Raw genomic sequence first — 12,606 nt, 5'->3', positions numbered from 1 at the left:
TGTGGTATGCTACTTTGTGTCAATACCTGTAGTGCATTCAGCCCTCTTTTTCATGTCACTGTCATAAGCAAAGCCTGCTCTGCGTTGCATATGCTCTACTTTACCATTAATGCAATATGCTAGAAATTTGCTTCAGAATGTTCAAGCCTAGAGGTGCAGTCCGACATTCCAACAGCAAAACGAGTTTGTTTTGTGAAAAATACGAAAAACAAGATCCTGCCCCTCTGACAGTTTCTATCGCATTTGTTCTTTTTCATTCTAAATCCCACTGGCAGTTTGAGCGAAGTGCACTATATTTTTGCGAAGCAGCATTTACTCATGTACGAGAAAGCATAAATCATGCCTACTGTATCATTAATATACATAGATGTCAATAGGAAACGCATGACTGGAAGAAATATGACTGTGCACAATAAAGGCCGGCTTGAAAAATGTGCTGCTGCTGAAGACACTATTGTGTGGAGAATGAGGCTTTGTGCTGTTGCTCCTGGATCTGTGCTGCCCCCTAGTGTCAGTGGAAGGAGTGTAGGGAAAACCTGAGGAGCAGAGCAAACCTAAAGCAGCTGGGAACAGCAAAGAGCTTATGTGATTCAAATGTGGCAGGAAATGACATCACAAAACAGGTTTAATTTTATATGCTTGTATTTGAATCAAATATTTTATCCTTTTTTATATACTATAACATTATAATCACCTGACATTTTTCTTTCATTTCTTGTATTTCAATAAAATATATCCCAATTATAAGATCCGAATGTGATAGAAAATGACATCAAAAATAATTTTTTTCCATATTATTTTATCTTTATATATACTGTATATATACACAGTGTGTGTGTGTGTATTAATAACATTGTTCACCTTAGATCTTACTTTAATTTCCTGTATTTCAATAAAATATTTTCAATTTTTTGTGAGTCTTAAATGTGACAGAAAATGACATCACAAATCTTTATTCATACCAGAATTAAAACCGTAGGAAAAATATATAAATATATATCCTAATTATTTACATTTTAATCATGCATAAAATGTGTTTTTATTCACATTCATTTTAATAATGTCAATTACAAATTGCATCACTTTTTTCACATTTGTATTTGATATTTTAAAATGTTATTGTTACCTTGATCTTTAATTAATTATTATTAATTATTCACCTGTATTTCAGTCAGCTATTTTAGGTGTATTGGGACCCAAAAGTCTAAGGCCACCTTGAAATTCTGGGATTGAAAATCTAATCTAATAAATGGTTAATTTGATTTATTTCATTTTATTATCAACTTTTCACTAATTTGATGTGCTGATAATATAATGTATAATGGAGAAGAAATATATATTGAATACATATTGGGTCTCAGACATTTTAAACCTTTTGATTTGAATTCTGAGCTAGTTTTAGTCTGTGTGACATACTTTAGTCAGTGTGACATGCTTCGGTGTGGTTGTGTTTGTGACGATAGGCTTCTCAGTTTGAGCAGGGCTCTGAATTGAAAGGTCTGGGTCAAGTTTTACTCCCTTTTGGCTGAGCTGTGACTGTGTCTCTACTTATCATGCTTTTTCCTGTCTGTATCTTGCTGGAGTTGATTATTGTGTAGACTGCAGTAGCTCAGACGTTACCATTGATGTGGAAGACACAGCAGATGTAGACATTCTGCAGTCATGGCAAATGCCTGCCAGTTCCAGCATCAGCAGCTGGACATTACAGACAGTTTCCCTTTTCTGTCTCCATCCAGTCCGTCAGATCCACTAACAGACCCCACACTCATCTGCCGTGTGCTGTTTCAGGGTCACATGCTGGAAACTCTGGCATTGGGCGCCCTATAGTCTGTCAGCAACACAACAGCCAGATGTGTTTTGCTTCATTTGTTTTGGTGTAGATTTATTTATATCACAAGTTGACAATGAAACACTAGCTGTCCGAGATATCTCAGGATGTAAAGATGTGGATTTGCCATCTGGCAGCTCAGCCAGGTGGGGATGTACCTGTTGGTGGAGGCATTGTCTTGCCTCTCTGTGCATGGGTCTCGGCCTGTATCTATTTCTGTCTCAGTCTTTTCACCTCTATTGTGTGGCAGCCTGTGGATTTATCTTTGATTCTTTTCCCCTTTTTATGTAAAAATCGTATATGGATTTTCTTTTTCTCTCTATGTGTGTCTGGGTGTGTCTTAGTCAGTAGTAAGTGCACTGTCTAGGGAGTCAGCCATTGTGAGGGCTGTCAAGATGGTTGCATTGCACTGAAACTGCCTAAAAATTTCCAGAATACACTATAAAAACTAGTGAGCATCAGCTACTCGCTATATTTATTTATTGAAAATGTTGTTTATGAAGGCATCAAAACCTTTTCTTTTTTTCTTTTTTTTATGTATCATTGTCAAATTAGTGTTTTTCGGGGGGGGGTTTTTGTATTTGGATGTATATTTATAATATTATCATCACCAATAATAACCATAATGATAATAATAATAATTATTATTATTATTGGATATTATTGGTTGCTGTTGTAGCTTGTAAATAATAATAATAATAATTAATAATGGATTTAATAATTATTAATATTTAATAATACATATTATTATTATTATTATTATCTATAATTTATAAAATAAATAGTGAAAAAAGCAATTATTTCATTATGAACCTAGGGGTTTATCCTGCATTAAACAAAAATAGTTTGTAAATTTATTATTATTGTTGTTGTTACTTCTAAAATTAATAATAATAATAATAATAAACAGAAATGTAAATTATGAAAAAAACACTTATGCCATTATGAACAGTTTTTTTTAGACAAAACAAATCATGATTATTAACTGAGTATTTAATGTGTAGAATCAATATTAAATAATTAATAATAATAATATATAAAATAGATAAATAAAAAGCAATTATGCCATTTTAAACGGTCTATTCTGCATTAAACAAAAAAGTCAGTAAAATATTATTATTGTTGTTGTTATAAACAAATGTAATAATGTCACCGTGCTTTTTAAATGGCTACAGCGAAGATGCAATTACAAAGAACAAGCTACACGTAATGTGTGACCTCTTAATCATGTAACAGATAATTGAGTTCTCAAAATCCCAGTGTTTAGAAAACCTTGCTTGTGTCTGAACTCGTTCACACTACACATATTCACAAAATAGGGAGCTCTAGTTTCTAGCCGGTAAGGCGAGTAACAGCATTTGTGGGTGAAACTGCCAATATCTCTCTGATCCTCTGATTTTCTTCTCTAACCATGTAAACATCATTACCACCGAAAGCAGCCAGCAGTCACTGCCACAGATTAACATAGATTATGAGTAAACAGGCCAAATTAATCTGATCTGTTGATTTGCTAATTTGACAGAAATAAATTGACATTGAGTAATTTAAATTCTTACCTTGTAAGAGTAACACATTCATGAGCTGTTAACAATTCTGTGTGTGTGTGTGTGTGTGTGCGCGCGTTTGCACACATTAATGTCCCTTTGATTGCTGCTATACATTTATGTAAATGACCGTTGGATTGTGTGAAGTATAATCTGCTTCTTTTTTTCCCCCTTTTGAGGAATTATGGTCATTATATAGCATTGTACTGCGCTAGGCTCAAATATCTAGCTTCTCCTCAGGTGGGCTGCTCATTTCAGGACTTAAGCACCTCAAATCCCTTTTCCAGCCCCATGAAGGTTTTTAGCATGCTAATAGCCTATTTGGCAGCTGGTCTTTTTTCATGTGAGGTTCAGGGTTTTCTCCAGTCATGGAAAGCCTGCAAATATTAGAACTGTTGTACAATGTTACAAATAATAGACATTTTCATGATCGTCCATCATGAATATGAACTTTTCCAGTTATCCTCAACTCTAAAATGTTTAATTGCTTTGGAATTGATTGATTTTAATGGTCACACTTTATTTCAATGTCCAATTCTCACTATTAATAAACCATTAATTATGACTTTTGCCTCAATAAACTAATAATAGTTGTAAGGTAGTTGTTAAACTGTTAAGGATTAGGGATGTAGAATATGGTCATGCAGAATATATGCTTTATAAGTACTAATTAACAGCCAATATGTTTAATAATAGGCATGCTAATAAACAACTAGTTAATAGTAATAATTGTTCCCTATACTAAAGTGTTACCATCTTAATAATTCAAAAAAAAATATTTTGTGAGAACCCTGAAGGTTTTGCTTTCTTGCCTTTTTATGTTCTTAAAGATTGCATTTGCTAATGCAGTGTCATGTTTTTATCTAAATAAAGCTTTTTTCACCCAGTTTTTCTTCTTTTTCTGCATTCAGGTAGAGGCCATCTTGGTAAACATCTTTGGGGGGATTGTTAACTGTGCCATCATTGCTAACGGCATCACCAAGGCCTGCAGAGAACTGGAGCTCAAGGTTCCCCTGGTGGTTAGGCTCGAAGGTGGGTGTGGCCAAATAATGTCAATTAAATCAAAATATGCAATTTCTGAATCAAAGATTCCAGTTTAATTTTGGCACCGGATAGCCTTGTGGGCAGAGTGCCAACATACAGTGCTGTTACGCTATGGCCGTCCCGAGTTCGAATCCCGACTTCAGGACCTTTCCCTCTCTCTCTCCCCCACTTTGCTGATGTGTCCAAGCATAATAAAGGCGAAAATGACAAAATAAAAATCTAAACAAAAAAAAGGTTCCAGTTTAACTTCTATTTTTTAAAATGTTTTCTGTAAAACCTTTACCTGTAAGCAACCCTGTGCCTGTCAAGTGTAGAGATTGTTGGTGTTGGTTAGCAAGTGTGTCACGGTGCAGCATTTGTTTGGTGGCAGTGAGAGGAGCAGAGGGGCCAGGCGTTGATTGCGGGACCTCTCACCTGTGTATGCTAACGCTACGTGCTCGTGTGACACTGGGCCTCAGCTTCATGTCGTTCCAAACCTTTAAGACCTTTGTTCATCTTCAGAACACAAATTAAGATATTTTTGATGAAATCCGAGAGCTTTCTGACCCTGCATAGACAGCAACGCAACTACCACATTCAAGGCCCAAAAAGGTAGTAAGGACATCGTTAGTCAATGTGACATCCATGGTTCAACCAAGGCTGGCAAACAAGCCACAGAGCATCCGGGTTCTACTACATCAGTACGCCGGCTCCTGCGGCAGCAGCACCACACACATGCGTCATGGTACTCTCGTGAATGTGTGTCGAAGTCTGTCACGGAAAAGAAGAATTGCTGAATAAATTTGTTGTTTTCGTTTTCTTTTCACACAAAAAGTATTCTCGTAGCGTCATAAAATTGAGGTTGAACCACTGATGTCACATGGACTATTTTAACAATGTCCTTACTTCCTTTCTGGGTCTTGAATGTGGTAGTTCCCTTGCTGTCTATGCAGGGTCAGAAAACTCTCGGATTTCATTTCTTAATTTGTGTTACGGAGATGAATGATGAATGTCTTACTGGATCGGAACGGCATGAGGGTGAGTAATTAACAACAGAATTTTCATTTTTGGGTAGACTATCCCTTTAATAATGTTCATTCACTTAAAAATTTCTAATGCATTTAAATTTACATATTAAAAATAATTCAGTAATTTTTATTTTGAAATAGCCCTGTAAATTAAATGGCTAAAAGCCTTTATATCATACATAGTGCAAAAGTAATTACTGACACACCATTTTCACAAAGCATTTTCCATCCAAATGAAAATGCCTTGAAGCAATAGTGGCTCAGATTCGCCTGCCCTCTCTGGAAAAGTGAATTAGACACAGTGGCCTGAAAGCCCTCAGTAATGGGTGTAAGAGGCAGCATGCTGCTTACAGATCGATCGTCTATTCTGTCTCTCTGTCTGTGGCTGATCATGTCTGACAGATCGCTATAAGATGCTTCCCAGCTTAGAGTTTAGGTGTATTAGCTGCCTATTGATTCAGGCCCATTTCTCAATACCCAGCCTCTCCGTAAGTCCCACCTTTCCAAGAAAGACTTCAGATGCATATGAGTGTGTGCGTGCGTATGGACCTATACTCTCTTCTTCCAGCTTTTTCACAATCAGCTCCTTCATATAGATACCTAAGACTGTCAAAAACACATAAAGAACATCCTGTTTGGGTATATTGTACGATTTTGTTCTTCAACCTGCTGGATCGGTGGGACTCAGTTCAGACCAAAAGTACAACGAAGTTGTTCACTCAAAAACACTGGGTCAATTTAAATCTTAAAAATTCACGTATTTTAATTAATATTGGAATTCTTTTTGTCATCTTTGTTTAAATGTACGGGCTATACATGTCATTTAGCTGCATAAAGATATATTGAAATTGTAATCAGACACATGATATAAAAAATATTGTTTTTCAATTGTGTAAATTTGCTTGATTCTTGTACCAAAAATATCATAAGGGAAAAGTATGTAAAATTATGATTTCTGTATGACACTATCCTAAAATAATGTGTCGTATTAATTTAAAAGTTATAAAATAATCAAAGACAAATCATATCTTTGGAATAATGGTATTAAAAAACTATTTTAGCATCCTGTTATCTGAATCTGCTACATTTCTGTGCAAATTTAGTGGCGGAGCCTGTGAAATACTTCAGTAAGAATTTAAATATGGTAAAATGTGTTAAATGGAGCTGCGAGTACTAGATCACTTGGGTACTAGATGTTCCAAAACACCTTTTTGGTTGCCAGCAATAGTATTTTGTACACTGATTTGTGAAGTGTATATGACTAGAAAAAGGACAAAAAATTTTTTAGAGGGCCTCATACCAAGCATGCCAGAGCAGATATAAAGGAGTTTGGATGCATTTAGTCTTCACAATATTGTGTATTTTAGTGGATATTTATGTAGATTGCTGTTCAAACATTTTTGGTAAGATTATTACATTTTTATTTGTTTATATATTTATTGTTTTTATTTTGAAAGCTGCATTTATTTGATTAAAACACAGTAAAACAGTAATATTGTAAAATAGTATTACAATTGAACTGTTATTTGAATGTATATTAAAACGTAATTTATTCCTGTGATATCAAAGCTGAATTTTCAGCATCATTACTCCAGTCTTCAGTGTCATGTGATCCTTCAGAAATGTGATGCTCAAGAAACATTTCTTATTATCAGTGTTGAAAACATTTGCAATGCTTGAACTGCCTGACCCCATACTTTTGAATGGTTGTGCCAAGATAATGCTGCAGAATGATAACTCGCGTGCAGTTTTCTGATAGAACTCCTTTTCAAAACATCAAATTATTATTATCTGTGCATACTTATTCATAATCATATTCTGTCAGTTCCATAATGAGTATGCATGTTTAAACATTAGATACTCTAAAGTAAGCTTTGTTCAGAGACATAGGCCAATTCATACTGAATCATTCGGCTTGGTTTTGGTGTTAAGTTGGTCTCTAGCAGCACCTAGTGGCAGTGAGTGAGTACAGACCTGCGTGCCTGTCAGCTCTTAGATGCTGAGATCAATATATGTGTGAGATATTGCCACATACATAACACATGAAGAGATTTGACTCACACAGAGCCTCCTATCAGAGCAGTCCAAAAATCCCTATAAGTGTGTGTATATATGAGTATTTTTCATGGCTTTTGTTGAAGTTTGCTCCCGTTGCCCTCAGACGACTCGGCATTGTCAAGCAGCGGCGGACAGCGGATATTCTATACTCCCAGCACACAGCCCTGCTCGCCCTCGTCCTCTGCTAATGAAATTATACAATTGATTGTTTTGTGCTGCCAAATGTGGGAGACGTGTTAGAAATGAGTTATTGTGCGAGCGGACAAAAGCGCTGAAATATCAGTAGTTAAGTGGTGCTGGTAATTGAATTCCTCATGAAACTGCTATTGATTAGAACATCCTCTCCCCTGAGAGAGCGAGTATTATCATAATTACACTGCTGGACAACAACAACACACACGTACACACACACACATGTGTATACAGATACTTGTACGTTGGCATAGAGATATTTTAGAGTTATATGTATGTTGCCTAAATGTATTTACTATAAGTCAGATATACGGTGCAGACACATTAAAAGACATATTTTCGTACTTGTAGAATTGCAGATCCAATCTGATAATGTTCAGATTTATTTGCAGGCCAATATGCAGGATAATGCATTTAGGTAAACACTATTATTTTGTGCCGCATGGTTCATAAAAAGATGAGGCCTTGGAGTCGTGGCTTAGCAGCTTGCATGTAGATCCATGGTGCTGAGGTGCTCATGTGGGGGATGCAAGTTCAAGCCTGACTCGCGTCATGTTCTGATCTCATTCCCCTTTCTTTTATTTCCTAGACACTCTCTAAAATTTAGACTGTATAATGTAAATTTAAATGTATAAATAATGTATAAAATCAACAACAACAAAAAAAAGTATGATAGTTAATGTTTAAATTAGTCTGAATAACTTAATAAAACAAAATAAAATAAGTTTATGATAATAATAATAATAATATAAGTAAAAAAAACATTATTAGATAAAATATATCATTGTTAAATGTATATGTATATTTAAATAAGTTTTTAGATCAAATAAATTAAATTAAAAATAGTTATAGATTATTAAATAAAACAAAAAATATATGTTTAGAAAAAAATATATATGAATTACTAAAATATAAAATAGAGTGCAATTAAGTTCAAGATGCTGACCTAATAAAATAGTTTAAATTAAATAATAATGATATAATAAACTAAGTATAAATGCAACATGTAATAGAATATAATGGTAATATAATATAAATGTTTTTTTATTTTTATTTTATTTGAAAAGTAAATTTAAAAAATGTAAAAACAAATGAAAACATCCTGTGCACTGTTGTAGTTTGCAAATCATTATTAAACATTTTGCTTAAATTCCTTCTTCAGTAGTTTTAAAATAACATTTAAAAAATTTAAGTAAAAAAAACAAACAGTTTTTGACACATTTTCTGAGTGAGAGATCCACATTCACCTGTGAAACCAGCACGTCTGTCATCCACAGCTGCTCACCTCTACTCAACAGTCACACACATCTCACGTGTCTGTTATTCCTTCACTTACATCTCACAACTTCCATTCCCTGTACTTCTTGCCCTTCTGCCTTTTCTTCGCAATCTGTCTTCGTCCTTTTGACCCCTGTGGAGTAGTTTTCTGATTTGTTTTATTGTGTTGGCCCCGGGCCCTAGCCCTGTGTCAGGGGGCCAGAGTTCAGTGACATTCAGAGTCACTGTGTTACCGCAAGAGTGGCCCAAGCAAAACAATACAGTGCGTGCTCAGTCGGGACGCCTGCAGCTGGCACCAACACGTCCCCCCTGGCCTGTGAACGCAGCACTCTCGTTTCCAGCCAATGGAACGAACAACCCCATTGCCATTCAGCCAATGGAACATTTCCTGTCCTTTTCAGCCAATGGAGCGATCCCAAAGCATTTTCAACACTACTGCTCCTTCAAACCAGCAGAGACACACTCCCCAAACTCTGCCCTGCCACTCACAGCATTTTGAGAAAGCAATGACTTTTTCTGAATTTTTACTCTAGCCAGATTTCTTTCCTAGGCCTTGTCGTAAGGATGGATAATGATAAGCATTATTAAATTATGCTTAAAAGGATAGTTCACCCAAAAATGAGAATTCTGTCATTAATTACTCACCCTCATGTCGTTCCAAACCCGTAAGACCTTCGTTCATCTTCGGAACACAAATTAAGATATTTTTGATGGAATCTGAGAGCTCTCTGACCCTCCATAGACAGCAAGAAACGTAGCAAGGAGATCTGTAAAATAGTCCATGTGACATCAGGGGTTCACCTTAATTTTACGAAGCTACGAAAATACTTTTTGTGCGCAAAGAAAACAATAATAACATCATTTATTCAGCAGTTCTTCTCCCCGAGTTACCGTCTTCCACCGTTTTGGAGAGTACCCCCGAACATAATCATTACGTTGAATACGTAACCCTTTAATTTTTATATAATACAATATTTTATTTTATATAATATTAGTTATACTTTTGTGTGATGATATAGATCTAAACTTGTTTTTTATTGTAGATTTAACTTGTTTTATTATTTATTTGTATTTTATATATAGAAGACCTAAACAGACCTATTTTTATCTACAAATATTATTTTTAACAACTCCGATGTTAACAATTTTCAAAAGTCACGTTTTTTCATTGTGCATTCCAATTAATCTCAATCAAACGGCATTATTTCTGCATCATATTCTGCATTAATAATGCATTATATCAAACATTTTATTTGATTTTTTTTAATGTTACGGATGATATTATGGACCTAAACAAAAAATACCTCTGTTTTTTTATTCGCTAGTATTATTTTATAATCTGCGGGTCTAAAAAAACAAATTATTGTAATGATTGGTTTGGTATTATATTTTGGTATTCTATTCTGTTATATTATATTCACTTTTATTTATTTCTGTTTTTATTTATATAATAATATTTATATTTTGAATTTGTTGTAGGTGATAGTTTAGAGCTAAACTTAATTTTTCTTAAAACAATATCTCACACACACACACACACAAAGTTTTTATTTGTTAATATTATTTCATATAGTGTGTGCCTAGATATAAGCAGCTGATTTTAGTTTGGTATTATAAAAATTATTTAAGTTTGTCTTTGGATCGGATAAAAATGATTAGGCATAAATAATGTTTTAGTTTACTACAACTATTATTTGTGAACCTGCGATGAACATACAGTAAAATACACTTCAGATGTCTAAGCTAAAATAAACATGATTGTGGACACAATGGTGAAACTCAAGCTTGAACTATTATGGGAAGTGAGAGTCCACAGTTAAATATCCAACAGTGGACATTATAATATTAACACATGCCAATAAATAAAAGAAAATAGCCAGTAGAGTATATCATGCATCCATGGTATGTGTGTCAGAATAAAAGTGAAGGCTTAAAAACTCCCATTAACCAAAGTGTGTTTGCTATTGTTTTATGTGTTGATGTTCAGGAACCAATGTTCAGGAGGCAAAGCGTATCCTGTCTGAGAGCGGGCTGCCCATCACCTCTGCCACCGACCTCGATGATGCCGCCAAGAAAGCTGTTGCCGCCATTCCCAAGAAATAAATGCATATATGCATACACACCATTATTACAGTATACACAAACCAATAGGGCTGTGGCCAGAATCACCGTGACATAAACAGACAGAGCCTTACACACTTCATTCACGCACACATACCTTTCTCATCTGCCTGCTGAACCACAGCTACACACAGTACCAGCCTGCTAGAGTCACTGGGCATCTTGTCCAGTTTTTCCAGGGACAACGCTGTATTTGAGCGCCTCTTCACAAGCCCCAACTTCTCAAAGGGTCTTAAATGCGAGGCAGTCTTGGGAAACGTGTTAAACTTTTTGTTGTCTGGAAGCAGCCATTTCTATAGCTCAATCAGTAACTCTGTTATATTCACTGCCTTACTCTAAGCCTTTTTATGGAAAGTTTCCTTTATTGATCATAAGAATGAATTTATATTTTCATATTAATCCCAATAGAAACCATGAAATATGGTGAAAGTGTCATATGGTGGAATAGCCTAGTTTTTATATGATTGAACTGTGAAAAGTATCCCAAATCTGATATTGATTTCTTAATCTCCATATGATATCTCCGTCCCAGTCCGAATTAAGGTTTATTTTGTTTAGAAGATTGAGATGAGACTTTTTTTATGAGTATAAAATTTAAAACTAGAGATTAAGTATTGTTTGTCTTCAATATTTCTGCCTTAATGAATGTGTTATTGACCAGTCAATTCAATATTGAAAAAGTTTCCCTATTACATGTTCATAATGTATATTCACTTGCATTTAGTTTATTCGTTTTAAATAATCATAAAGTGGTATGGTTTTTATACTGTGCCTGTCATGAAGATGTTTTAAAAGTCCACAATAAATGTAATTAGCTTTTTGTAATCTTGAATGTATTTTCAAAGTTAATGTATATTTAAAAATGAGTCAAGAATGTTGAAAAAAAAAATTAATAATAAAAAAAATCACTTTACTTCGGTCTTTTGCTTTATTTTTTGATTGAACATCACAATTATTCCAGTACCATAAGAAAATGTGTTTTTAAACGACTAATACATGATAATTACAGCATTAGACTGTGCGTGAGTGTGTGTTCACAGGCGTTTTCTGAAATCCATCCGTCAGCGGGATGGAACATTTAATGGATTATCTGTCAGGCGATCCGAGAGGACACCCGGACCGGATCAAATGCCTCGAGCAACAGACCTCTGTCTCACTTTCTCCTTGTCTTCTTGCACTTTTTCATTCTGCCTTACGTACATCACTTCTCACTCTTCAGCCTCGCAGTCAAATTAATCTGCAACGGGAATCCCAAACTCATCCTGCGCAGCCTGCAAAGTGCTGATTTTTGACCAAGCGATGCCATGGCGTGCTGCACGTATCCAAGTATAAGTGAAGGTGAAATGCGGATGGGTGTGAATCGAGGAGATGGTTCAATAATTGCTTATTTCAAGCTCTTCCTTCACCGTGTCAAATACAAGTGTGTTGATGGATTAGACTGTGGAGTTGGAGTCTTTTTAGAATATGCTCTTAATTCAGAGGTCACCGAATGTGTGTGTCTGAGAGTAAATGTAATGACCGAAATTAGCGCCGC

General features: G+C 35.0%; 1 pseudogene; it reads left to right on the top strand.

Annotated features, from left to right (window-relative positions):
* LOC107600315 (succinyl-CoA ligase [GDP-forming] subunit beta, mitochondrial-like) overlaps positions 1-11,948 on the top strand; it is a 74,806-nt pseudogene extending 62,858 nt beyond the window's left edge.
* The last annotated feature ends 658 nt before the right edge of the window (positions 11,949-12,606 follow it).

This window comes from Sinocyclocheilus grahami, unplaced genomic scaffold (genome assembly GCF_001515645.1).
Source record: "Sinocyclocheilus grahami isolate Dianchi unplaced genomic scaffold, SAMN03320097.WGS_v1.1 scaffold281.1, whole genome shotgun sequence".
Lineage (NCBI taxonomy): Eukaryota > Metazoa > Chordata > Actinopteri > Cypriniformes > Cyprinidae > Sinocyclocheilus > Sinocyclocheilus grahami.
The sequence above is the reverse complement of the archived record's forward strand: the minus strand, read 5'-3'. Positions and strand labels throughout refer to the sequence as shown.